Source organism: Corvus brachyrhynchos, unplaced genomic scaffold, assembly GCF_000691975.1.
Source record: "Corvus brachyrhynchos isolate BGI_N302 unplaced genomic scaffold, ASM69197v1 scaffold544, whole genome shotgun sequence".
NCBI lineage: Eukaryota > Metazoa > Chordata > Aves > Passeriformes > Corvidae > Corvus > Corvus brachyrhynchos.
The window spans coordinates 392,648-419,000 of NW_008238325.1; the positions used below are offsets into that span (position 1 = coordinate 392,648).

The 26,353-nt window shown below is 42.6% G+C and overlaps 2 long non-coding RNA genes across 9 annotated transcripts in view; one reads left to right on the forward strand and one right to left on the reverse strand.

The window, feature by feature from the left end:
* LOC108446761 overlaps window positions 1-26,353 on the forward strand; it is a 46,948-nt gene that overhangs the window by 19,984 nt on the left and 611 nt on the right. For 5 of the 8 annotated variants that reach the window (XR_001862054.1, XR_001862060.1, XR_001862055.1 and 2 more), the window contains 2 exons: window positions 19,493-19,534; window positions 21,499-21,578. This is a non-coding gene — a long non-coding RNA (uncharacterized LOC108446761). Of the gene's footprint in view, window positions 1-2,503; window positions 4,145-19,492; window positions 19,535-21,498; window positions 21,579-25,131; window positions 25,243-26,353 lie in introns of those variants that run through there. The other 3 variants (XR_001862056.1, XR_001862059.1, XR_001862061.1) reach the window with 3 other exon arrangements.
* LOC108446762 overlaps window positions 14,710-26,353 on the reverse strand; it is a 12,196-nt gene continuing 552 nt past the window's right edge. Inside the window, exons 2-3 of the long non-coding RNA XR_001862062.1 lie at window positions 16,979-17,116; window positions 14,710-15,212 (exon numbers count right to left, since the gene is read on the reverse strand). This is a non-coding gene — a long non-coding RNA (uncharacterized LOC108446762). The remainder of the gene's footprint in view (window positions 15,213-16,978; window positions 17,117-26,353) is intronic.

A 26,353-nucleotide genomic window follows, 5' to 3' on the forward strand; every position in this document is an offset into this window, starting at 1 on the left:
GGCAGTGGTGGAACGGGATGGGCTTTAAATTCCCAACCCAAACCCATTCATGGTTCTGTGCACATCCTGAGCTGGAATGAACGTACAGGGATCATCAAAGCCCAACTCCTGGCTGTGCAACCCCAAGCATCCCATTGTGTGCCTGAGTGTGTTGTCCAAACACTCCTTGATTTCTCCATCTCTGGGGATGCCAAAGGAGCAAGGCCGGTTTACGGGAGCTGGGGCTGTAATCAGACAACAAACACTTTGCTGCTCGTGTGGGGACGACTCCTGGGTGTCGTGGCTGGGATGTGCAAACGAGACAGGGCTGGGTTGTGCTTGCTAGAGAAGGGCCTGGATGCCTCCCCTGGCCACCATCTGTCGCCTTATTTGTGGGGTTTGATCATCTCTCAGTGAAGGGTTCTGCTGAACTCCGGGATTGATCTCCGGGACCAGCCTCTCTTCAGCAGCCTGAAGGACGGCAGGATGAGCTCGTTAAAACAAAAGCGTGTGAATGTGCAAATTCTCCTCAAAAGGGATTGGGATTCATGAGGCAGCTCGGTACAAAAGTGGGGAAATGAGCTGCGGCTTTTTGTGCTGCCTATTTACAAACACAAGCTCCTTGATAAAAGCTTCGAATATCTCTTGGAGATAAGTGGTGACTAAACAGCCCCGTGCTTGTGCTCAGAGGACTTGTGGAAGGCACACAATGTCTGAAGATGATTTTAATGAGTGACACCAATTTCAGGGAGCTGTTAGGAGGCTTTTCTTTCTAGATGGTGAAAGGAATATTTCACTGACAGGTGTTTTAAAGTATTTCCTGTACAATGAGTCAGCTCTATTTGTCTATAATGAATAAAATGAAATTTAGGGATCATTTAGGGGTTATTAATGGCCCTGATTTATTATTAATTATACAGCAAACTTTAATTGTCTCCTCTTAAAAAAACAGTTCAATTAGAGTCCTTGGAGTTTTTAATAGTGTGTTGGAATAGTTTTTCAAACAACAAAGCATTAAGTCTCGTTACGGACCCATTTCTCTTTTTATGGGAAATGATTTGACCATAACTGATCCTGACAGGGAATTTAAATAGTTTAAATCCAGCCTGGCAACAAACATAGAATCCTAATGTGTGCAGCCTCCAGCCCGTGGAATTGTCCAAAATCACTGAGGTTGCAGAGGATATATGTGACAGCACAGTTTGGATTTGTGTGGGATCTTCAGCCGATTTCTGTCTGGAGGAAGTAAAATATATTCTCTGTTGTTTTCCCTGGCCATTCTTTGAACCTGCACCATATGTCTGTAAAACAATTTGAAAACATGCAGATTTATTTACTGTGCTCAAAGAAATCTGTCCACTGGGCTGTTGATTTATAGTTTTCCCCCTTCTCCATCTACATTCAGTTTCACCAGGTACTTTCAGTCCCATAAAGAAAACTGTTTACAAAGTGAGATTTACTTTGGAGCACTGTATTCATGAATAGGAAATATAGGTACAGTTCTGAAAGAAGATTTTTTTTTTTCTGCTGTAACTCTTTTTCTTTTTGCACTGTGCAGGTAAATGAATTCTTCCAGCAGCCCCTTGCAGGATTTATTTCCTGTGGAGGGAATTGATTTGCAGGTTTGTCCCAGTCAGTGTTTAAGGAGCGACTGGAACAATGAGGTTGTGCACAGCAGAGGCTGTTTCAGTGCAGGATTGCTCAGCCCATTTGGTGTTTGAGGAGAAATCTGGAGCAAACTGTGTTCCCATGGAAGCTGTGTAATCCTGGGAGGGGGCTGAGGGCAGGGTGGGATGCTCAGGCTGGAGCTGGGTCCATGATGGTCACTGACCAAGGGAGTCAGGAACTCCTGACAGATCAGGCAAGTGAAAGTATGGAAAATACAGGTAGAGTGCAAGGCAATCAGCCCACCTATTTTTGTTCCTTACAGGACAAGGGCAAATCAATCAGGTTTTACTTTTGGCTGTAATTTTTGGTGTTGTTTCTTTGGTTTGGATTTAGCAAAGGGAAAAATGGAGCAAAGCTTCAAACTCCAGGTCTGAGCTGTTGAGTGAGGTCCAGGGATCCCTTTGACTCCAACAAGTGCCCAGCAGGCAGCTCAACAAAAACCATTTCCCACTGCCACCCAAATAAGATTAGGAGGAGGAGTCTTTTCGTTATCAATCCTCCAGGCCCAGGATAACAAACAGCAAGTGATGAGCCTGAGGAAGCTTCCAAACTCTGCTCCTGGGTATTTTCTTTCCTGGAAATGTTCTTTTTTCAGTGCTGGGTCCCAGTGAGAAGGTCCCAGCCCCACTCTCTGTACAAGACTTGTGGAAGGCTGGAATATCTTAGGAACAACTTTTCCCTCTTGAGCAGTACTTGGGTAGAAAGATGAAATATAAATAAAAAGCAGCTGTGGTCTGGGAGTCATCCTGGCTTCTGAAAACAACACTTTAGAACCTCTCTGGTGGAAATAAACACTATGGCTCTGCAGATGTCTCAGGGGAGAGATGTGCTCTCTCCCTCTCTTTTTTTCTTCCAGGAAAAGGATGACAACTGATGTATTAATCTGTAGGAGAGTCTGCTGATTTTATTTGAAGACTACAAGAAATTATTCAAGCTTCAAGCAAACATTTCCTTCATGCTTTTTTTGGAAGAAAATCAGCAAATTTTCTTTTTCAAGCAAGCCTTGCTTGTCTTTCACAGGAAGGATGTTGGAAAAAAACAAGTACAAGAACAGAGGCTGATGAGGATGAAGACAAGAAGAAAAGCACCTTTTTTTTTTTTTTTTTGAAGAGGAATCTCCTAATTTTGGAGATAAACAGTTATTTTGCTTGTAACTTATACAAGGGGCGTTATGCAGGGGTATGCTTTGACACATCAAAATTAGATAAAAAGCCAAAAAAATAGGATGTTTCAGACCAAAATTTTTGAGGATGATGGAAGACAAGATTTGATGTTAAAAGAAAACATTTAAGTTGCTTCCAATTTGAACCATTTGTCTGTTAACCTGACAGAAATTGGATTTTAAGTGAAGTCTTGCTTCCTCAAGTTTGCTTTCCCCATCCCCCAGTTAGGAACTGAACCATCAGGTGATGGGCAAAGAGGAAATGGAATTTTCCTGCTCCATCATCTGAATCATGAAAATGAATTAAAATTGAAGGTGATTTTGCTATGTGGGGTTAATTCTGTATGAGATATTTGAAGACTGAGCAGCAGTAAAAAGAACATGGAGGGAAAAGCATTTTCATACACCTTCAATCTAGAATCCAATTCCAAAGTGTTCTCCCTTGATTTCAGTCTCTAAAGCTGTCAGAAATCACACCTGAATTGGGCCCAGTGCTGTTGGGTTTATTATTCTGATATGAAAACAGGAAATGGCCAAACAGGTGCATTTTTCCAAGGAATTGCCATTCTTTGCCTGTTCCCGGCCATGCCAGCCAGGAGCAGAGGTGCAATCCCCTTCTCTCACCTCCCAGCCCAGTTGGGGCCATGGCAGAGAGTTTCTTCTCAGAGTTTTAAAAGTGCCTAGAAGAGAAATAGATGAACTTGTTCCACTTTTGGTACATTTTTACAAGCACACGAAGAAGAAACTGGCTTTTGGGTGTTCTTGTAAATATTTTACTGGAAAGTGGCCTCACGAGGGACTCTCTCTTTTGTTGGAGCCAGATTCCTCAGAAATAGTGCTTTTAATAAAAATTGCTTTGGGATCCCATCAACTCGTCCTAGTTTCCAGCTCTGCAGCAATGTGAGGTATTTCTTAGAGTATGTGCTTTTTTTGGGAGCCATTTATGGTAATGCAGGAACCTCTAGACCAGTTCCTAATTTTTACATAATTAAAATTTCATTGAAAAAAGGAAGATGATTAGAAGCCTTATTATGTAAGTTGGATTTCTGGCTAACTTGCTAAACAGCTTGTATTTGTATGAGTAGGCTGTGTCACATCTGATTTGCAGATAGCTCCTTACCTGATCTGCAGCCCTCCAAAGGAGTGAAGAAACTTTCTTTTGGATTTAAAGGGCTCTTGGTGGGACCTTAAATCCCTTCATCCCCCTGTGGAAACAGAGGCTGGCTCTGATGTGGGAAGCAGCTTTTTGCCCAGAGGAATTGTGTATGCTCCGTCCCTGGAAGTGTCCAAGGCCAGGTTGGATGGGGCTTGGAGCAACCTGGGATAGTGGGAGGTGTCCCTGCCCATGGCAGGAGGTGGAATGGGATGGGTTTTAAAGTCCTGTCCAACCCAAACCATCCCATGACTCTCCTCCTTGGCTGGCAGGCAATAAACCTTTCATCCTACAATCTTTCCTCAAGGTCTGCTCCAAGCCATATTTCTATCTGTACAGAACTATATCAATATTTTAAATAAATACATAAACTGTGCATATATGAAAAGTCTCCCCCCAAATGCTCTGCAAATACAGATGGATCTCACAGTTTCAGGAAAACACTGAAGGTGACAGCAAGAGAAACATCCAAGTGCAGACAAGGGCAGGCCCACAGAGGTAACTACTGGATCCATCCCCATGGATCCTCCTCAGCCTGACCTGGAGGGAGGCACTGCCTTCCTTTTCCTGCCTTTGGGGAGTCCATGAGGGATGTGACCCACAGGAAGAACAGATTTATTTCAGCTGACAATTAGACAACTGATTTCACAGCCTCTTTGCCTCTGGTAGGGTCTCAGACCGAATCCTAGCTGAGCCTTGGTGTCATTGTTTCAAGGGACATGGAAATATCTCAGCAACAAATGATGTGTTTTTCTCAGGAGGGAATTGTTTGCACAAAACCAAGTAGTAATTAACACTATTCATTAGCTTCAAGAGGCTGGCCCAGTTTCCCAGCACTTACTGCACTACCCATGTTCATCTCAACTGGGAAGAATCCCACCAGAGCAAGCAGTTTGGGCTCTTTAACTGAGGTGGAAGCTGGTTTTAGGAAAGAAATGGAACATTTTATTTCCCCTAAAAGGTAGTAAGAAGGAAAAAAAAAGCCAAACAAACCATCTTTTTACTCTATTTAGAGGTTCTGAACACTATTTGCCTGTAACTACATTATCTGCCTGGTAGAGCAATATTATAAAGATGAGATGAGAAAGGTTAACTTGCAAAAGCAAAATTCCATTTGGTTTTCCAGTAAACCTGGATTTGAAAGGTATGTTTAGGTCACTGAGTATTGGAGCCCTCAAGGAGACTGATGGCACGAACGAGTCTTTGTTCCTCCCCCCAGGAAACACTTTCAGGAAAAGACAGTGGAGCAGTGCTGGGAAAATCTGTGTCCTCCCAGGCTGCTGGAAAATAAAGAGACCTTCATTATATTCTCATTACTCCAGCTCGCAGCACAGAAAGACAAAAAAATATAAAGGTCACTAGCTTTTACCATCTGTGCTAAAATGAGATGAAGGTAATAGAGAACTCCAAGATTTATTGCTTAGCAGCTGATTTGAGGCTTCAAGGAAGTGGTAAGACTTAATCCTACCTCAACACTTGGTCACTTTGTAAAGGCATGCTCCAGAACCCCCTGAATCTGATGGAAACATCAGAACTTCTTTCATCAGGCACTGGAGCAGACTTTACAGGTTAATGGAAAACGTGAATCTGGAATGACGACTCCTGAATGGGTTTGGCTGAAGGAAAAGGATTTTAATTTGTGAAATATGTGGGAGTATGAGAGGAAAGTTGTATTTGGGGATTTCACCAGGTGATTTCTGTTTAATGAGATGAGAGACTTCCCTTGGTCCATTTGGAAAACACTTGCCAGGGTCTGTGCAGCTGCTTAATTGGATGCATTAAAGCAGCTGACTGGTGCATTCATCAGTGTCCTTGCATGCTCCAGGAGGCTTTCCGATGGCTTTGGAATTTGCTTGGCACTTCCTAGTCCTTAGAAAAGCTCCTCTCCAAACCTGACAGCTCCCAGCCTGCCCATGGTGGGAAGGATGAAGGATAATGGGCACATCCAGCCCTGCAGGATGGAGGACTGAGGTGATCACGGGCTGTAGATCCCAGGATCAGGAATTTGGAGGTGAGAATTTGGAGCTTTTCTGTGAGACTCATTTACTTTGGCTGAGATGGATTTCCAAGGTTGATAGCTCAGCTCCCACAAAGAAATGAGGCGAAAGAACCTGATTGTGTTGGACGCTTGGCAGCTGACTCAGCAAGGCCGAGTGTGCAACCTTTAAATTAAATACTTTGAAGCTGATTTAATCATCACATGAGCTGTGAATTTTTTAATCAGGTGCCTGTTTCTATCTGGCCAAGGGATGTTATTTCTCTGTAAGGATTTCATTAGCAGCAGCTCTCTCTCTGCTTTTCTGTGAAAGGCCAGGTGTAAATACTGTGATTTTTATACAGACAATTCCAGCATTTCAGAGCTTCCCCACTAACTTAGTTTTAACTGTCCAAACCTCACCCTCATCAAGCAAAAGAAATATTGGTCTGGCACTTCCACATTACCATGAGTTGCTCAAAATGAGAGATAAATGAGGAATAAAGCCATTAAAACCACGTGGGCAGTGCAATTTTAAAAGCCAAACTCGAGTGGAGTGAGATGGGTGTGTGTGAATATCCCCGTTACCAAAGTGAATCAGCCCAGCTGTTGGCAAATCTGTATTTCAGTTCTCAATGGCCTTGGCTTCTCAGTGACCACCACAGAGAGGGGCCAGCTGGATTGTTCACACAAATCCCTGGCACATCAGGCCAGTTTTTATTTGAATGTCTTGTGGCCCCAGTCCTGCCTCCAGCACGCTGATTATTGAGGTTTTTCCTGCTCTGGCTGTGCTGCAGATGTGGGCACTGGGAGCTGATTTGCTGTTTGAGGCTCTGAACCATCACTCATTAAAGCCACTCTGCTGCCTTTAGGATCAGGGTAGCAGTAAATCTGTATCGGATTCTTTTTCACTGTTAACTTTAACAATTCCCAGTCAAAAGTTTTCTCATTTAAGGGTGTGTTTAAATGGCTTTCTGGTATCTGAAATTAAGTATTAAGCCCTGGTGATGTATTAATTAGCCGCTTTTTTTTTTTTTTTTTTTTTTTTTTTTTTTTGTTTTTTTATTTTTTTTTTTTTTTTATTTGGAGTTTAATGTACCTTTTAATTAACTGAAGCCAGAAACACAGTTTACACCTTTAAAATTCTAATCCTTTAAATCATTGCAAGTTGCGTCCTTAACTTCCAGAAATCAATAGATAAAGTCCTGTAGCTTTCCCAAGAGCTAAATGCCTGTAATTACAGCTGGAAGGTGAGATTCCAGAGCGTGGACAAAAAGTTGTCTGGAATGTTTTGCTGCCTATTTTTCCCCTCGGCACTCAGGGCATCGTTTCCTGCCTGGCCAGTAATGAGCAGGGCTCCAGGAGCGTTGTGTATTTTTGATTTTATTTTACTTAATGGTCTCTACAGTGATAACAATCACTTGTGCATCAAATCCAGCCTTTGCCTACTGCTTTCCTGGCTTGTTAAATGCAAGTGCACTCTCAGCTGAAGTGGTTGCAGCAATTTTAGATCTGTGCAGCTCCTGCCCGTTCTGCACTCATCACCTCGTTAGCAATATCCCAGTGTGTGAATTCCGAGCGAGGCAATTCCTCAGGCTCCTTCCCCAAGGAAAGCAGCACAGCCCTCCCACCCACGCTGCTCCCGAGATACTGTCAGGTGTCATAGTAACAGCTCAGCGAGTATCATTTAATTCTTATTCATGAATTAGTCTGACTTTAGCAGGAGGAATTGATGCATATGAGGCGAAGGAATCTTGTCCAGGACTGGAGGAATCCTTGGAGATCATCCTGCTGCATCTGTGTAAATAAATGGCTGCAGGCTAAACCTGCTCAGTCATGCAGCCTTCAGGGAACAGTTTTAGAGCTCTTGTTTCAGTAGAGGATGATTTCATTATTTTTTTTAATCCTTAATGGCAGCATAGGAGTTCTAATAAATTAAAGGAATGGAGACTTGGAGGAGGAAGGGGGAAAAATGCCAGTCCAGTCTCCCCAAGGTGAGTAGGGGATTAAGTTGCCCCTGTGAAAAAGTCAAAAGCAAAGTTCTGCTTGATACAGGGAAGGTTTTGGAAGGGGCAGCACATGCAGGGTGGGAGGCCTCTCCCTTTGGATGTTTCGGGATCTGCAGCTGATTTTTAGTTCAAAGGTTTAAGTGGGGAAGAAATAAAATCAAGTCAGCAGTTACAAAAGGACTGGTGAAGGCACATTTCCAAGGATTTCTCCCTTGAGATGGACTGGTTGGATTTTGGTGCCCAAAAAGGTGCTGGCTCTGGCTGAAGGTTGCCCAGGAACGGGGGCATCCCCAAAGAAAGGGCTGTTTCTCATCCATCCAGTCTATCTGCATCCCTGTTCTGCAGGAATTCTGCTCCCTGAGATCCTCACCCTTCCATGTTTAATGGTGAACATGGGGGTGGTTCTACACTGACCATGATGACTTTAAATCTCCTCTCCAACCTTAACAATTCCATGCTTCCATTCCATCAGATTTGATAGACCTGACCAATGAATTCAAAGGGTGCAAGGCAGAGATGGACGTACCGTGGTCCTTAGGGCTGAACAAGTCTCAGTTCCCTAACTGGGAGAAAAATCCCTAAAAATCTAAACCTGTCAGCAGAAGTGGAAGCAGAAAATCCAACGTTCTCCTCGGAGTAGGGCAGTGCCTGAGCTCTGCCTCTCTCATTTTTTTAAATTCTTCCTGCAGCCTGATTTTCACAGTGCACCTCGCCAAATGTTGCCCTGGTTTTGATGTAGAATTCACTCCTGTTTTGTAGCCTTGAAAGCAATATTTGATGAGAAGAGCCTGTTCCCAAAAGAAATTCATGATCCTGAACAAAAAAAAGCGAAGCAACTCTGTGAGCAAGTGTGGAGGCCAAATAGAAAGAAATAAGCAGCAAGCAAAGCTGGCAGAACAATAAACCACCTCTTGCAAAGGAAGGTGTGTACACAGAGTGCAGACCCAGGGAAATTGTCTTTGCTGTGTGCCATTACTTTTTTCCAATGTGCTCCCTCTTTTCTTAGGAACAACATTTTCAGCCATTAGTTGGGATCTCGTCCTTACATAACCCTTGGCTCTGAAGTAGGATCCCCTCTCTCCAGCTTGTCCTGGGTTTTTCATCAAAGGAACTAAAACCAGGGAGGTCACTTTTTAACCTATTTTCTTCTGATTTGAGTAATTTCCCTGATTGAAATCCAGCTGAAGTTTCCAGGCATTTGGATGTTCTTGGAATGTTTTAAAACTGAGAGCGATGAAATCCTCATCTGATTTAAACCAAATAGTTTGAGTGCAGTGAAGTTACTTGTCACTTCCTCACTTCCAGATTTAAGGTTTTCTCTGAGTTTCCTGTTCTAACCCTAAAAAGGAAAGGCAAGTGTAAGCCCAGAGAAGAACCTGGTGTTTGCAGGGATTTTCTTCCCAGGATTGTGCTGTCCCCAAGGTTTGATAGTGATTAATTCAGAGAAAGGAAGTGCTGACCCCCAACTTGATCTCCCACTTGTACCAACCCATCCCTGTGTATAGGGGAAGCCACATGCAAATGGAATTATCAGCTGAGCTGGATGCTTGATTGGATTAGGTGGTGTCAAAACATTAATCACGGCAATCATGGATCTTTTCCTGTTCAACTAAAAAAAAAAAAAAGGAAAAAAATATTTTATGTTTCTCTGGATATGAAAAACCCCCCACTATTCTGGCACTGTTTTACTCTAATTTCCTCTTTGAATCGGAAGGGCAAGAAATCTCTGTAGACAACCTAATTTCCTCCATTTTCCAGTTTAATACCTGTTCTGGATAAATTTGGGGAAAGTAATCGAGGATTCAGTGCTTGCCTAAACTGACAGAAATGTTTTAAGAGGTACTTTCTCTAAAAACTCCAGCTCTAATTCTTGCTCTGCCAGGAACTTTGCTATTCATTAAGGAGCAAGGTCAGATTATAGGAAGAAAACAATGAGCTGTTTTCCAAGCTCAGAGGCAGCTTTTGCTCAGGAGATGTTGCTCTCTGCAGTATCTGCTTGAGTGTTTGTCATCTCATTTCTCCTGGAAAATATTTTGTCACTAGAAAATGGGCTGTATTCAAAGCAATTTACATATCTTACTGCAATAATGTTACTATATTGGCTCATCCTCAAGTTTAAGTCAATCTGCAAAATATCCTCTTGTAGAATAATTTGCATGTGTAATTTGCCAGACCAAATCCTGCAGAGATTTGAGTCACGCTGAATTCAGGAGGACTATTCAGGTTTACATATGCTTTTGAAAAAATAAATCCTAAGTGCAGAGTTGTTTACAAGGTCAAAGCCTGTTTTTTTGCCAGTATCATGTAAACTTCAAAGCAAATAAAATCTCCTCCTGCGAGAACATATTTGCAGAGTAACGTGATAATGGGTAATGTCAAATATGTGTTCAGTAATTCAGAGCCATTTTAGCATCAGTGCCATGGATATAAGAGCCATGGGATCATGGAATGACTTGGATTGGAAGGGATGCTCAAGTTCATCTCATTCCAAACCACCTTCCACTATCCCAGGTTGCTTCAAGCCCTGTCCAACCTGGCCTTGGACACTTCCAGCCACGGGGAGTCAGTGGTTTATATGAAGCAAAGCAAGCTGAGGAGAGTTAATTAATTAAGCCAAAGACTTAAAGAATAGAACTTTAAAGTACTCTTGTTCCTTTTCCCAGAGCTGTATCTTATCTCCTCTGTCTGTGTTTTCTCTGATAATTTTTTACAGCTCTCCTGTGTTATTGCCTTAATGACTTTAGGACCTCAATTACACGCAGAGTAGATGCTTGACGCTTTCTAAGTGGTGAAAAATTATCCTTGCTCTGAGAAACTCTAACTCTGAGTCAGATAATTAAAATGATCCAATGGCACAGGGAAATGAAGCAAGCAGTTCTCACCCCCCAGGTGTGTACCTGGGGTGGCAGAGATCAGCAGCAGGGCTTGAGCTGCAGGGTGGGAGCACAGGGGGTTTGACTGAGCTCTGTGGGGTCACAGAGGGTGAGGAGGCAGCGATGGTTGTTCTGGAGGTGACAGAAAGATGTATCTGCCACTGCTGCAGGAGCACAGGGACCTTCCCTTTTGGCTGCCTGATGCTCTCACGGAACATTTTCTTCTCCATATCAGTTAAACTTAATTTCAAACCTGAGGAGTTTCAGGCAGAGGCCAATTTTTAAAAATTGATCTGCTGTAGCGATGGCCTTTCGTGCCTCACAGGAATGGAAAGCCATTGCTGTACACCTGCCCCAGATCAGCTGGGCAGGGCTGAGGTGCAAACAGGACACAGCTTTGCTTGGCCCTGGGACTTAGGCCTGATTATTTCTGTCCTCAGGGCTCGAAATTAAACCTTTATACTCCTGAAGAAAGAAAATTCCCACCCTCCCACAACTTCTAGTCCGAGGAGATGGCGATGTATTGGACTTTAAACCAGTGCCACCTTTATGCACAGAAAAGCTTCTTTGCTCAACTTCAGAAGTTTCTAACCCATTATTTATGCCATTCTCTTCCTTTAAAGCTTGAGCAAGCTTGGATTTAAAATAGGCAGAGTGACAATGAATGCTTGTAAAAAGGCCACAAATAATGTTTTTGTACAGAGCCGGCACACGCAGGCCAGGTCATCCATCACTGAGTCACACCGTGCTTGTCGTGCCTCCCGCCAGTGACAACAGCCTTATCTCCACCTCATCCCGATTAAAAGCTTTCCAGATGTCCTATCGTATATTTCCAGTGCTTTTAATGTCACAATATTTCTCAGGTTTAGATTAGATTGCTTTTAGCCTAAAGCTGTTTTGTTCACGTTCCCCTGCTCAGCCGGTGATGGAGTGAGGAATGGGTTTGCATTTGCAGGGTAAAGGATGGGCTGAGCCACCGCCCTGTGCTGACTAAGGGGGATCTCCCAGGCTGCTTCTGACTTCTTTTTCTCTGGGAAGGAAGGAAAAGGGCACAGGACAGAGCAATTCCTTGTGGGAGCCATGCAGGACAAGATTATCACGAACCCTACGTAATATATTAGTTACAAACGCAGTGCTCTGAACTCTGTTACAGAAGAGGTTGCAAAGTAAACAAAAATGTCAGGTAAATTGAGACAGAAATGAACATTTCTTAAGGTCTTGTAATCCCATTAAACTGAAACCTTATTCCCTCCATTAATTTCTTCCAAAGGCAGCCCTGACAGCCCAGTGAACGCTGCTCGCCTGTTGTGGCCCTTGGTGCATTAATCAAATTGTTTTTCATGTTAGGCTTATCTGTGTCCTTGTTTTAGTCATTATTTTTCAAGGCAAACCTGCTTTAACGCCAACCAGTGGGGAGGTGTGATGCTGTTTCCTGGGTAGTTGTGCATGTTAATCCTTTCCAAGGCTTTTGGGAACAGTTAATGTGTTAGTGATGGGGATTCACATGGGACAGTGTTGCAACAGCAGCCAGAGACAGCCATTAACAGAGGAAAGTTAAATATTTTAAGTGATGTTCAGTATTCCCAGTGCCTAAATCTGGGTTACTTTTGCTTAAGCTTTAGGAGAAGAGCAGAGTTGTGTGTGGGCCTCGGCTTTTTCCCACAAGACCAGTGAGTTCCTGATTGATCTCAACAGAAACTTTGGAAAACTTGATTGAATTAAAAATATATTTTTCTCTGAAACTTAACATGCTCAGGCACTGATCCAAAGCCCATTAAAGCAAATGGGAAGAGTCCCATTGGTTTTATTCCCTTTCAGAGAATGCCTTTAGGACAGGGCAGGTGATAAACAGCAGGATGGGTTTGGGGCAGGATTCTCCCAAGAGCTGCTGAGATGCTTTTAAAATCCCCCCGATGTGATTGACATTCATACTCTGGGTTAAGGCATTAGAGAGATCCTATTTCTTTGTATCCCACTTGCCCAGCAATAAATAAGATCCCCATGAAAGGAAATAAATAAGTTGTGGCAGTTCTTTGACTGGAGGAAAAGGAGCTGTGGGTGTTGGTGATCCTTTGAAGTGGAATTCTAACTCAATATCTGAAAGCATTTCTAAAGGAAAGTTTGACTTGGCTTTCCAAGGGTCAGCAAAAAAAAAAAAATTTCTTATTCTTTAAATTTTTGCCAGGACTTTTGGTCTTCTTGACTTAGAAATTCTGAAGGGGGGCACTACACAATTTTGAGTCCAGGTTCATGTTTGCCATGAGAGCCACTCTCTACTTGCTGCAAAATGTTTCTCAATACTTAAAATAATGTATGGGCTTGGTTTTGTGTGTAAGAGTGATACAGTCTTTGTGGATATAACATTTGCTGCTCAGATCAGGGAAATGAGACAATCACTGAGCTTGTTTCTCAGGAGAAAGAAACTCTCTTATTCACTGTGTCCATGAGTGGGGCATTTAAAGGAATGTGTTCCTTAAGCCAAATGATACTGATAAAAAAGCCCTAAATATGAATTTTAACTTTCCTTGGCATGGATTTTTGTGAGATTAGATCTGGCACCCATTCAGATACAGAAGTTTTCATTAGAAGGCTGATTTACACCCAATCCTGCTCCAGGTCAGAGATAACTCTCCCAAAAGATGTGGGCAACTTCCTTCCATGAGTAAAGACATGGAGCAATAAAACTTCAGAAAAGTCAGTAGTTTTATCTAATTTTCTCAGGCAAGAGCAGTACTTTGAAGATAAATCATTTCCCTGGTTCCAATAATTTAATTGGTTTCAATCATCTGGCAGGGAAAAAGTGCAATAAACAGTGTGATAATGCCAAGTGTGTGATAGCAGAGCTCTGCTTTCGCTGGACATTGGCTCTGTCCCTGCTGGACAATGGCTCTGTCCCCATCCTGGACACTGGCTCTGTCCCCGTGCGGGACACTGGCTCTGTCCCTGTGCTGGACACTGGCTCTGTCCCTGCTGGACACTGGCTCTGTCCCCGTGCTGGACACTGGCTCTGTCCCCGTGCTGGGACACTGGTTCTGTCCCTGTGCTGCCAGCGCTGGGCAGTTGGGGCTGCATCTCCTTGGGGCTCTTCATCCTCCTCGGTGCTGCTCCAGTTCTCAAAATGGGGCAGTGGGGACAAAGGACAAGCACTTAAAAGCAGCTTTGAGATGATGGTGAGTATCTCCTGACCTGCTCGTTTGTCCTGTGCAAGGGGTTTCCTGCTACTGCCATAAATTGCAGCAGATTATTATTTTAAAGTGTTTTTCACATGGTAATAATCACAAATCAACATGGCAAATAACTCTAAAAAAGGGGGTTGGCTCTTCTCTCAGGCAACCAGAGATGGAACAAGAGGAAACAGCCTCGAGCTGTACCAGGGGAGGATCAGGTTGGACACCAGGAGGAATTTCTTCCTGGGAAGGGTGGTCAGGCATGGCAGACATTAGTTCAATCCAGTTGGCACAGGGAATCTGGAGCCCCCCTGAGCATCCCAAACCAAGAACCTGGTCCCTATGGACTGTGTTTTGTGGCCAGGCATGAGCAGGTAGGGGAGGATCTGAACCCAGGTGTGTACAAACTGTACCCATGAGCTCCTCACTAAAATTCCTGTGAGGATGAAACATCTGTCCTATCACAAGAGATTTCTGGTGTCAGATTCTGGTCCCATGTCAGAAACTGGCTGTAGCTCCATTCTTTTCTCAGCCTTCCCTAAAATGTGTTCTCTACTGTCTTGTTTCAGCCACTTAAGACAGGCAGTGAAAGATTAAAAAATTTCTTCAGAAGGCAATCCTACAGTTTTTGATAACACTTTTAAAATGTGTGAAACCTTTATAGAACAATGAATTCATGTTTTAAAAGCAGGACTATTTCCATCTCAAAAGGGAATCTTAGAATGGCAATAAATCTGTTTTAATTGGTTTAATCATTCTAATACAATCTTAACAGGTACAGTCACAGATTTGCACTTGGAATAAAAAGTATTCAGCGCATTGAATGCTGCTTTGAACCACATTTTCCTACCACAGCCCTTCCTAAACTCTCAAAAAAAAATTAAGTTACTGAGGGACAACCTGGCTTTTGTCAAGTACTGATTGTGCAAAGGTTTGTGATGCAAATCTGGTCACTCTGGCAGGTGATTTGTTGCTGTAACAATTTGTTTCCCCCATCATTAGAAATATTTAAACATACAAGTTGCAGGAAGCACAGGGCTGCTGTGAGTGCTGCCAGGTGTCCTGCAGCCAGGCCCTGGCACAGAGGGCTCTCCTCAGGCTGCCTGTTGGTACAAGATGGTGTGAGCAGAGCACTCCCTGCAGGAGGCCACCACGCTGAATGAATTCACATCCTGCGAAGGTTGTAAAAACGAGTCTCAGAAGAATAGAGCAAGACGAGCAGGCAGCTGAAGAGAAGGGAAAATAAGCTGTAACAAACTGAACTGCTGATTGAGAGGTATAAAGCAGCTTCGCTGTAATGCTGGGGACATCGGTGGGGGTGCTCTGGAACTGCAGCTGGTTCAGGCTTCCCAAATAAAAAATTAGAATCACATAGTTGAAGATTTCAAAATAGGAATGTTCTCAATAAAAACAGCCAAACATGCAGGTGATTTAAAAACCCCACCTGTGTCTCCAACATGCTGCCCACACTGATCCTGCCTCTCTATGAGACCCCACCTGCAGAGCTTCCCCCCGGCTCTGGGTCCCAGCACTGGAAGGGAGTCCAGCACCAGGATGAGCAGAGGGATGGAGCAGCTCTGCTCTAAGGCTGGGGGAATTGGGATTGTTCAGCCTGGAGAGGAGAAAGCTTTGAGGTGACTTTATTGCAGCCTTTCAGTACCTGAAAGGAGCTGACAGAAGAGATGGAAAAGGACAATTTACAAGGGCCTGGAGTGCCAGTACACAGGGAATGGCTTCCCACTGATAGAGAGCAGGGTTAGATGGGATATTGGGGAGAAATTCCTGGCTGTGAGGGTGGGCAGGCCCTGGCACACGGTGCCCAGAGCAGCTGTGGCTGCCCCTGAATCCTGGCAGTGTCCCAGGCCAGGCTGGATGGGGCTTGGAGCAGCCTGGGACAGTGGGAGGTGTCCCTGCCATGGCAGGGGTTAGAACTGTATTCTCTTTAATGCCCCTTCCAACCCAAACCATTCTGGGATTCTGTGAACATGTCAGCTCCCGACATCAATTTATTAAAGAACCAAAAGATCTCACTGCTACACTATTTTTAGACTGCTTTTTTTTCATGTGTTGCTTTTGAAATTAATTTCATTGGGTATTACCCTTTGAAGAAACCCATCAGGTTAACAGACAGATTTGCCATGCTTATGCTGAGCTGTGTTTTAATTTTTTTGAGTACTCCCTGAGCCTGTTTGTGATGGTGAGTGCATTGTAGGGGTGGGAATGAACTCAGTCATAAATCACTGCACAAGTCTGAGTTGCAGGAGGATGGATTAGGTCTTAATGCTGAAGGGGTGGCTTCGTTTTGTTTTCCACTCTACACATGCAGGGTCGATAGTGGCCTCAGCAGCCATCAGGTTTGTAGGAGGGCTCTGAGTGGGGAGAGGATATGAAGACCATCATGTCTGTCTTTCTGGCTGGCTGCTCATCTTGAGGGTCACATCTGGGGGAATTTCACTCGGGGGTTGTTGGCATGCAGGCAGAGAGAAGAAACAAGTGGGAGGAGGGGGAAAGGGGAGGTTTTCTCTCATGTTTTTTTCACACACTCTTGTCTTTCATTCCCTTTTGTATCCCCCTGCTGAGGTTTGCCATGGAGTGACAAGGCAGCCTCCATGGTGTGAACCTGACAGGAATGTTGCCAGCTTTCACAGACATCTAATTTCCTTACCCATCACCTTCCCAAAGCTTGCTCTAAGGGGCTGTTTGGGAGGAGAGAGCGTTATTGATCCCTCTCAACTTCGTGTTTCATTAAAACAGAGCTCTGGGCACAGAGCCAGCCCTCAGCACAGCCCTGCTCTCCACACAGCAGCCGTGCCACGAGCTCCAGGGGACTCTGGATGCGTTTTGGGGATGGATAATGACCCCATCACGCAGCTGCTTTATGTTCCTCACATGCAGGTGATGATACCAGGAGTGGTTTTTGGGGGGTGAGGAATTCTCCCTGCTCCAGCTGCTTTTGTCTGACACATCATTAAAAAACCCCAAAAAAGTTTACATTTAGTCTTGCCAATGTCCTCCACCTTCAAGAAGGATTCATCGTGAAGGGATGGTATTTCCATAGCAACAAGGGATTTTTTTTCAGAGAACTGGTGAATTTCCAAGGCACAAAAGCTTGTTCAGAGCCCAGAAGTACCTGGATGGAAAACAAAACAGATGGTAAATCCTCTACAGTTTCTGGGGTTTTTTTCAGAATAATTTTTTTGCCAGTTATTCTCCACTCTCCCCCATGTCCTAAATGTTTGCTTTGCAATGAATTATGATCCGTGACGGATTCAAGGCGCTGCCCAGTGGGATTGGAATACAGCAGCACCGTGGCCTGTTCTCATGAACAGCTGATCTGGAAGGGACAGGGACTCCGAGCTGCTCAGAAAACATCAGGGATTTTCTTTAGATTCCCAGCCCTTGGAAACATTTCTTAATGTTGTCACGCAGAACGATATTTTATAAAGCTTGGGGAATTGGGATACTGGGAACTCACCAAGCAAAAAGTCCCTGTCTTGGAAATGTCTTTTAAGGATGGACCTGGCCATGCTGCAACCTGAAAGGTGACTCTCGGCAGGGAATTTCCTGAGGTGCTGCATTTTTCCCAGAGAACAAGAACTGGTATTTCAACATAAATGGGGGTTCTCCACATTTATCAAATGTTAGTTATTGCTTTCATCATAATCAATTACTGGGTAAAACTTTTTGCCTCTATTGGAGCCATTTTTCTCCCCATCATTGGAATTACCAGATGTTGCAGTAATCCCAAAAAGAGGAGGAGCTCAGCTTAGGCCAAACACTTCAGCTGTGGAAGTGGTAGGGCAAAGGAAATATAGCTCAGCTGAGCCTGGCTTAATGAAGTTCAGGAGGAAGAAGAGAAAAAGTCTTAAGTAATAAATATGTTTAAAATTTTACTTCTCTCCATTATCTTTTGTCGTTTGTCCCAGTGTAAAAATAGAAGGCTTAACAAAGAAACTGTGAGGATGTCCATGGTTGTTCTCCTAATTTAATTAAAAACAAAGAATTGGAACAACCTCCAGCTCCAGGACACCTAGGACTGCTGGGCCCTAAAAGTTGCCCCCAATTTTGTGTTACACCTTGGAAATGTCAATTTTGCCTTTAAGTTAATTTCTGCTTTAGTTTTCTGGTCCTTAATCTGTTTTTCAACTTTTAAAGTTGAACAATGATTTATTACATCCATCAAGGATGTAAGGAAGGAATTGGAGGTGATTTCACTTTATTTTTATGATGGAGTTTGCCAGTATCAAATTTTCATTTGTAACCAGCACATTTTCAGTTGTGAACCCCTTTCCTTGAGCATCTCCACCGTCACTTAATGTCCATTATTTTATGTCATTTTATGTCTTCCATTTGCAAAATGGGTGCTGAGAGGAGACAGGAGATTCCCCACACCTTCCACACTACCATTATTGACAAAATGCCTTTAATGAAGAAAAAATCTGCTGTTTTCTGATGTGAAGACTGGAGCTATTTCTTAAATTACGAGTTGCAATAAATGGTAGATCATTTGTAGGATATGTAAAAAGAACAGAAAAGAAATTCCTGGTTTCACTGATTACACAATTTCTGTTTTTATTAGGGTTTTCAGAGATGAATTATCATCTCTGAAAGAGAAAAGCCTTGGGTAAGGACAAGCATTTAGAGAACACTGTAGCAGTTGGACTGTAATATCCATGATGTGTTTAGATTTCTCTTGTTCAAATAAATAATAAGTGTAGGTAAGGTCAGCTTAATTGATAAGAAAAATGGAATTGTTAATGTTCTGTGACATTACCTATCACTGTGGTATTTTCTAATGCCAAGGCCATTTAGTAACTGATGAAAACCCAAAGTTCACAGTAATGATTAACATTAAATAAATTTTCCTTTCAATATGTAGGCTCCATGCTTTTTCGGGAATGTTGAAAAAGATCACTGGGTGTGAGAGATATAAAATTAAAAGGGTCTAATTTCTGAAATTAAAATCTCATTATTAATAGTTAAGTACAGTTTTTATTCATTAAGTGGTTAAAAAAAGATGAGAAACTTAAATGTCAGAATAAGAATTCTGTTTCTGTAGCAGATTGTTTTTGGCCATGCAATAATTGTCTGCTCCTCTCATTGCAGCTCTCACAGAGATGCATTTGAAATCCATATTGATTAATTCATGCATGCTGTGACTTGGTATCTAATTCTTTCCTTTGTCAGCTTGCTGGAATTGGAAGAAAATATCTGATCTTATTCCTCTGCTGGAATGATTTTTACATGAATTTTTAACAGCAAGATCTTCACTTGTATTTACTTGCAGGACCATTGTTTTAGTCCCTACCTCTGGCATGCCAGCAGAGATGATTAATTCCTATTGCTTTTTGGGACAACAAAAGGACTCCAGTGAAGCTCTTCTAAATTGGAAGCATTTTTTTCCCCTTGGTTTTTTGTTCTTAATCCAGCAGCTGGTTGGTATTTGCTTGTTTATTTGTTGATTTTTTGTAGTCACAAGGTGAATCCTTTCCTTCTTTATTTGCAGGATTGTCAGCAAATTCCTGACGGATGCTTCTGCCTTTGCTTGGTAATGATCCAACAACCAGACTGCAACATTTGCACTATAAAGGCATTTTTGTTCATAGCCAAATATTGAACATATGTTAATTGCTCCCCTAAAATTCTGGTGGAGCCACGGCCAAGGGTGTGATTTGAGCAGTCCTTATGTAGTTGTGAGACAGGGAGTACATTTTTTTGGGGATTTGATGTGGAAAGAGGTCTCACCTGTGTGGTACCGGTGTTTACAATGATTGCATTCAAGTACGGCATCCTGTCAAAAAAACAGGAATTCCATCTGGGAAAGAGCTCTGGCATCTCCAGCAGAGTTCAGGCAGAACTGAGAAACTTTAAATCCAAAATCATATTGTAAAATCACAGAAACCCAGCTCTGATGCTGGGACATCAAAAATGTTGGAGATCTCTTCCGTTGAGATGATCCAGGGATAAAGTTTTCCCCTTTTTTGGAGGGATATGGAGCAGAGTATGTGAGAAGTGGATATATTTACAGTTGTAGTTCTTAAAATAAAATCAAAAAAGGAATTCTTGCATAGAATGAAAGAATTTGCAGTCTATGCTTCAGATGAGCTTCCTGAAATGTTTTCCTCTCCCATCCATTGTCACTGCCTTTGAATGGCTTGTCCAGAGCTCCAGGTTCCACTCAAGGAGCTCTGTACCAACATGGAAATGAACATTGCTGTTATTAAATTCATGGAGGAGAGAAAGCTTTTCAAAGTTTCTATCTTGCAAACTTGTACAGAACTAATAAAAGTCATTTCTCCAGACATTCTGAATTCTGAAGGCCTGCAGCAAGAAATTCAAGAATTTCAGAGAATCCCAGACTGGTTTGGGTTGGAAGAGACCTCAAAGATCATCTCACTCCAGCCCCTGCCATGGGCAGGGACACCTTCCACTATCCCAGGCTGCTCCAAGCTCTGTCCATCCTGGCCTTGGATGCTTCCAGGGATCCAGGGGCAGCCACAGCTGCTCTGGGCACCCTGTGCCAGGGCCTGCCCACCCTCCCAGGGAGGAATTTTTCCCCAATACCCCATCTCACCCTCCCCTCTTTATCAAAGAACATGCAAAGATGTTTTATAATGGAAAGTTCCCCAGCAACTTAAACCCAGGAATGATGTGAGCTCCTTTTTTCAACACCGCAAAGGCTTTGTTTGAGGATGCACAAATCAATTTTGCTCCCACCCCTTTTCTGTCCCACCTGCATCCCAATGCCCCCAGGAAGGTTTGCCTGTTGATCACAGTTGTTCAGCAAATCAGAAATGATAGCAATATCCCTGTCAGCCCAGAAAACAGGATCTGAGCTTTGATTTCTCATGTTTCAATGAGCCACTGCAGTGGTTTAGCTACAAAAGGAATTTAATACAAGCAGACCAAACCATCCTTATCCTGTTTTGTACACAGTGTACTAAAACTGCAAACTTTTGCTAGACAGAATTATTTTAATGATTATATCAAAAAGTTCTTCTCTGGGGAAGCATCTCTCTCTCCCCTACAGATGTGCTAAATAAGCAATATTTCCTCCTATTTGTAAGCAATTCCAGTGAAAGTTCTTTAAAAGATGATATGTTGGTGTTCTGGCTGTAAAACTGGGCTGTGATCTGCATTCCTTTTTGTGTTTCACCCTCTTTTATAGATGTGGAATCGTTGAACTATTTCTACCAGGGCTATGGGAAATGATTTGGTATTGCTGCTCAAGCTAATCATTATTCACATATAAACTGCCCGTTTACTGTTTCTCATATCCAATTTCTGAAGAAAATATTGATGATGACACCCGAAATAACTTGGCAAGGCTTTGAGGAAGCTCTGCAAACCTATTACAGAGATAAATTGCAAAAGTGAGGTGCACTCACAAACCATGCCAAGTGAATGCCAACAGATAAAGTTCAGTTGAGGATTTCTCAGTTTCAATCTTTCTAGGAAGTTTGTGCATGTTATTGTAAGCAAATTCCTGATTCCTGGTTTTTCTCATTCCAGAATGGGAAGAAACTGAGGTGCTGCAGTTGTGAAAATGGAAGGAAAAGGTTATTAACCACATCAAACAACAGAGTTCTCTGGTGAGTTTAGGTAAAAGCTGCCCTAAAACAGCCAAGAACTGTTTGAGAACTGTATTAACAGCAAATCATGGAAAGGCAGCAAGGGCCTTCCAGTGGCTGTGTGAAAAGCAGCACTGAGAAACTCAGGATATCAGGAAAAACCAGCAGTGCTGGGAGTCTGAGCAGCAGAAGAAAGGATGCAAGGTGAGTTCAGGCTCACATCTGTATAACCTTGGGCATTTAAAAATGTGTCATCATAGATCAGGCGAGGAGAAGCAAAGCAAATTCAGCCCAGCCTTCCATAAAAGCCCAGCTGCCCATTCCCTACAGGCCCAGGAAAAATCCATCTGTTTGAGTTCGGTGCTGCCATGGTGATCTTTGGGTTGATGGGGACATCTCCTGATGGAAACACCTGGAAAAAGGCAGCAAAGCAAAGCCCTCTCAGCTCTGGATATCCCTGCACTTATCTGGATTCCTGCTCTTCACACCCAACCTCTACTGAAAACCTGCACAAAAACGCTTTTCATATCCAGGCTCCCCTCAGGGTTGGGCATAAAACACCATTTTCACTCATGATGGGGAAGCTTTTGAGCCAAAGGGAAGGATGATCCTGGGCAAAGGTGGAAATTTCAGTGCTAAAGTGTGGAATGTCTGCAAGGCAGTGCTTGTAACCTGCCTCATCCTGTGATCAGCAAGGAACTCCCCTGCTGCTTCACTACAGTACCTGCACAAAAACAACAGTTGTGTTCTCTTTGCTACAGTATGGGGGAAAAAATGCCATTTCTATTTTTAAAACTTGAAAATGCCTCAATGCATTCACACTCTTTTGTACGAAAAGCAAAGACTGTCTAAAAATCCAGAAAAGCAAATGATTAGACAAAGGTAAACTGTTGTGACGTCTTTGGCTATGAAACAGCAGCTAAATGGTTACGTTTTTATAATTTCTTAAGCCATTTTACCACATCTATAACTTAATTTACCTTGTACAGACATTAGCAAGAGCTTCGATTTTCCTTCTCCCGGTATTTTCTTTTATTTTCTTAGGGCTTTGCCATTAAAGCTGCTTTAATCTTTGTAGATAAATCTTCAGGTTTTCATTTTTTTTTCTCTCAGAAGACTTCAGCTCTCTTAAGTCTTTGCATTTCATCGTGTTTAAATATTTTAGACAATTTGAAGCCCTATTTATAAATGGATATCATTAAGATTAGGCTCTAATAAGGACTAATCTTTCCCTCCAACCTGGGAGATAAAGCCTGTCTTAAACCTGAATGGCTTAAAACAAGTCCATTTTTTTTATCCTTATAAAGTGAACAAATAAAACACTCCCCAGCAGCTGTATTCACTGGAAGCACTGGAGATAATCCTCCCATTTATTACTGCAAAGTGCTTTTCTTTGTAGGTACCAGCCTGCTTTACCTTCAGATGTGTAGGCTGCAGGTCACAGAGCCTGAAACGTGGTAATGAAACCTGAAAATCACCTGGCCTCACAAAAAAACTTCAAACTTGGCTCCAGTTTTGGATACTTTTGGTTGAGTTTTGGGTCAAGCAGAGCCAAGGAAGGCACTGTGTGTTTTTAGTTCAGGGCACAAATTAATGGCCTGATCTGCCATCTGTGAACAACATCTCTTTTAATCAGGGGAACTCTGATGCTTGGAGGTGTTGGGTTCATTTCCGCCTGTGCTTGGCTGAGCCCAAGGTTTGTGATCAAACCAGGAGCTCTGGCTGAGCAAGGAAATCTTTTTTTATGAAGAATGTTAAAAAATTACTGAAAGTGACAATTTCTTGTGCTGTTCTGGGGAGTGTGAAAGAAAGTTTTGGCAGTAAATCAAACCTTGCTTGGGTTTTGCTCCCCAATGGACTTAACCAGCCCTCTCCTATTAAGCAAAGGGGCTTAAGCCCTTCAGGTTTTGTCCTGAATTTAAATAGATTTAATACTCCAGACCATCTTAAATGGCATCTGATGTGACTAAAGGTAAAACACCTTCACATCTGATTAGTAGCTTTTATTCCATGTGTGCCTCTGCAGCCAAAAACGAGGGAGGAAGAGGGAAAACAAGGTTCTTGCTGTATTGACAAAATGGAGCAAATAATTTACAACTAATAAGTAACACAATCTCCTCTTGAGGACTAAAAATACCCTGCTTTTATTGAAAGTGTATTAGTGGCCATGGTGAGCCATCAGCTAGGTAAAATGATGTTACTTCTATTTCTTGCCTGGTCATAAGAACAAGCAGTTCCAGAGCAAATTTAAACTTCATTTCCTGCAGATCTTGGTTTATGAGATTTTAAAACAGGCATTTGGTAAATGGCCATGAAAGTGGAATTTGAACTGCACGAAAATTTGTGGAAAGTGATCAAAGGCAGCTCGTGAAAAAATGAAATTATATTTTCTGACCATTCTTCATTTCCAGTATTAATGTAACTCATAGCCCTGCAACCTCAGAAATATTGATCTGGAACCTCACCTAAAGCCTGAAACAAATGTAAGGGATTGCAAATCAAAGTAGGAACGTGGGTTAGTACAAGCCCCTAAATGCCACTCTTGGTCAGTCCCTTGGTCCCTCAGTCACCTCTGTGCTCAGGAGTTCTTCTTAACAGTGACTTTAAATACAGAGCCTCAAAAGCAGTAAAAAAATATTTTAATATGGATGACAAGCCCCACAAAGTTAATAAATCTGGTTCATTTTTGTCAGGAGCAGTATGAGAACAAAAGAAGAGAATGGCAACAGAAACACAGAAGGTTTATAACTTATAGCACAACTCCACCAGATGGATTTGAGTTGAATTTCAGTTGTTATTTTCCTTATAAACTTTACGTTTACTTCCAACAAAAGTGACTCTGGGAGAAATCAGGCAAGAACTGACTTCTTTGTGTGATCTACATTTGTGAAAGCTGATTGCAAAAATAGAGAATTATGTTTATGAAAGTCAGATCTAGGTAAATGAAACAAAAAATACAACTGAGAACCGGAGGAGACACATAAAATGGCTGCAAGTTAAATAATCTAATTATAAATATGATGATGTAGAGAATGCCAGCATCAAATCCTGCATTACTTCACCTCCCATGCATGTAAATCTAATGGGCCAAACCTCAACAAAACAGGCTCTTGATACCCTTCCAGCTGAAGTACTTGATCCAAAGCTCACAAAGTCACTGTGAATCATTTAAGTTTTGGAAGCTGAAGTGCCAATTTTTCTGCGGGAAATTATCTTACATCTAAATCTTCATTTTTCCTAGTGGAAACTTTAAAAATAGTCTTGAGTATTGTAACATAATTTATGTAGAACAGTGTATTGCTTCTGCTTTCTCTGAAAATACCAGATAAGTATCCCATGTACAATGGGATGCCTTTCAGTAAGGCATTATTATAGAATATTAAAAACTGTATTCATCTGGCTACTAGGAACACGGTTTTCCTACAGGAAAGAACATGTTATAATGCTACAAAACAATACTCCAAGTAATGTCCAGAATACAGAATATTTTCAGGTTGATTATACATTATGCAAACTACTTGTAGAGTTCCTTCTCAAGATCAAAAAATCCATAAATCCATATGTGTTTCCACAGGCTCTCCACACAAATTGCCTGTCAGGGTGAAAAAATCTTGAAAACTGTGCTGTAACCAGGATGATGAAGGAAAATTACTGCCAGACAGATTATATAGTGAAGAAAAACAGTGTAAGTTATTGTGTGCCTCCTAGCTTGAATACATATGGGGCAAATGCAAATTTGCCAAATGAAATACAGCTTAGAGTGCATAAATTTCAAACAGATAATACTTTGTCCTTATTAAAGCCCGGCTTGGATCATGGAGTGCTTTCTCCTGAAACTCCAGCTTTTCTGTGAAGGCTGTTTATCCCCTAAAGGAGCATCAATTATAAATAATGGTCAAGCCACCAAAATCGGAAGGACAAGACTCAAAGCAAATAAACTGCAACAATATAACTGATAAAAACTTGAATCTTGCCATGCACTCCAGGTATCCTTTGAGGGGATGGCATGGGAATTATCATTTATTGGCAGAGACGTAAATACCTGCTCTGGAAGAGCCAAGGTGTGATGCATGGATCTATAACTGCACAAATCTACAGGGTGGGCATAAATGGAGCTTTTGTGAAAAATTAAACATCACAAGGATGTTTAGTTCTGTGGGTCCTGAGCACTAACTAAAGGTTAGTGTGGATAATGGGATAACATGCACCAAAAGCTATTTGAAACCTCCTTGCATTCAGCGAGGTTGATTTAGATTTTAGCTACTTAAAGCACGGCACTAAATCAGCAGCAAGAGCACATGGGTTCCTCCGGAGTGGTGAATAAATAATAAGTGAAACCATAGAAGAGCCTGGATTCAAAGACAATCGGGGGATGTTTTGCAGCGCTTGGGGGAAAAAGGTTGAAATGACATGGGAGGCGGCTCCTTAAGAGGAGCGAGAAGGACTTTTTATAAGGGCCTGGAGTGACAAGACAAGGGGCAATGATTTTAAACTGATGGAGAGCAGATTTAGATTAGGAAGGAATCCTTCCCTGTGAGGGTGGGCAGGCCCTGGCACAGGGTGCCCAGAGCAGCTGCGGCAGCCCCTGGATCCCTGGCAGTGTCCAAGGCCAGGCTGGACACTGGGGCGTGGAGCAACCTGTGGGAAGTGTCCCTGCCATGGCAGGGGGTGGCACTGGATGATCTTTCATGTCCTTTACAACCCAAACAATTCCGCAGCTCTGTGATAAATGAAGCGCTGCCCGAGGGCGGCCTCTGCCCTCAGCCGAGCTCCGCGCGGAATCGTCTCTCCCCTCG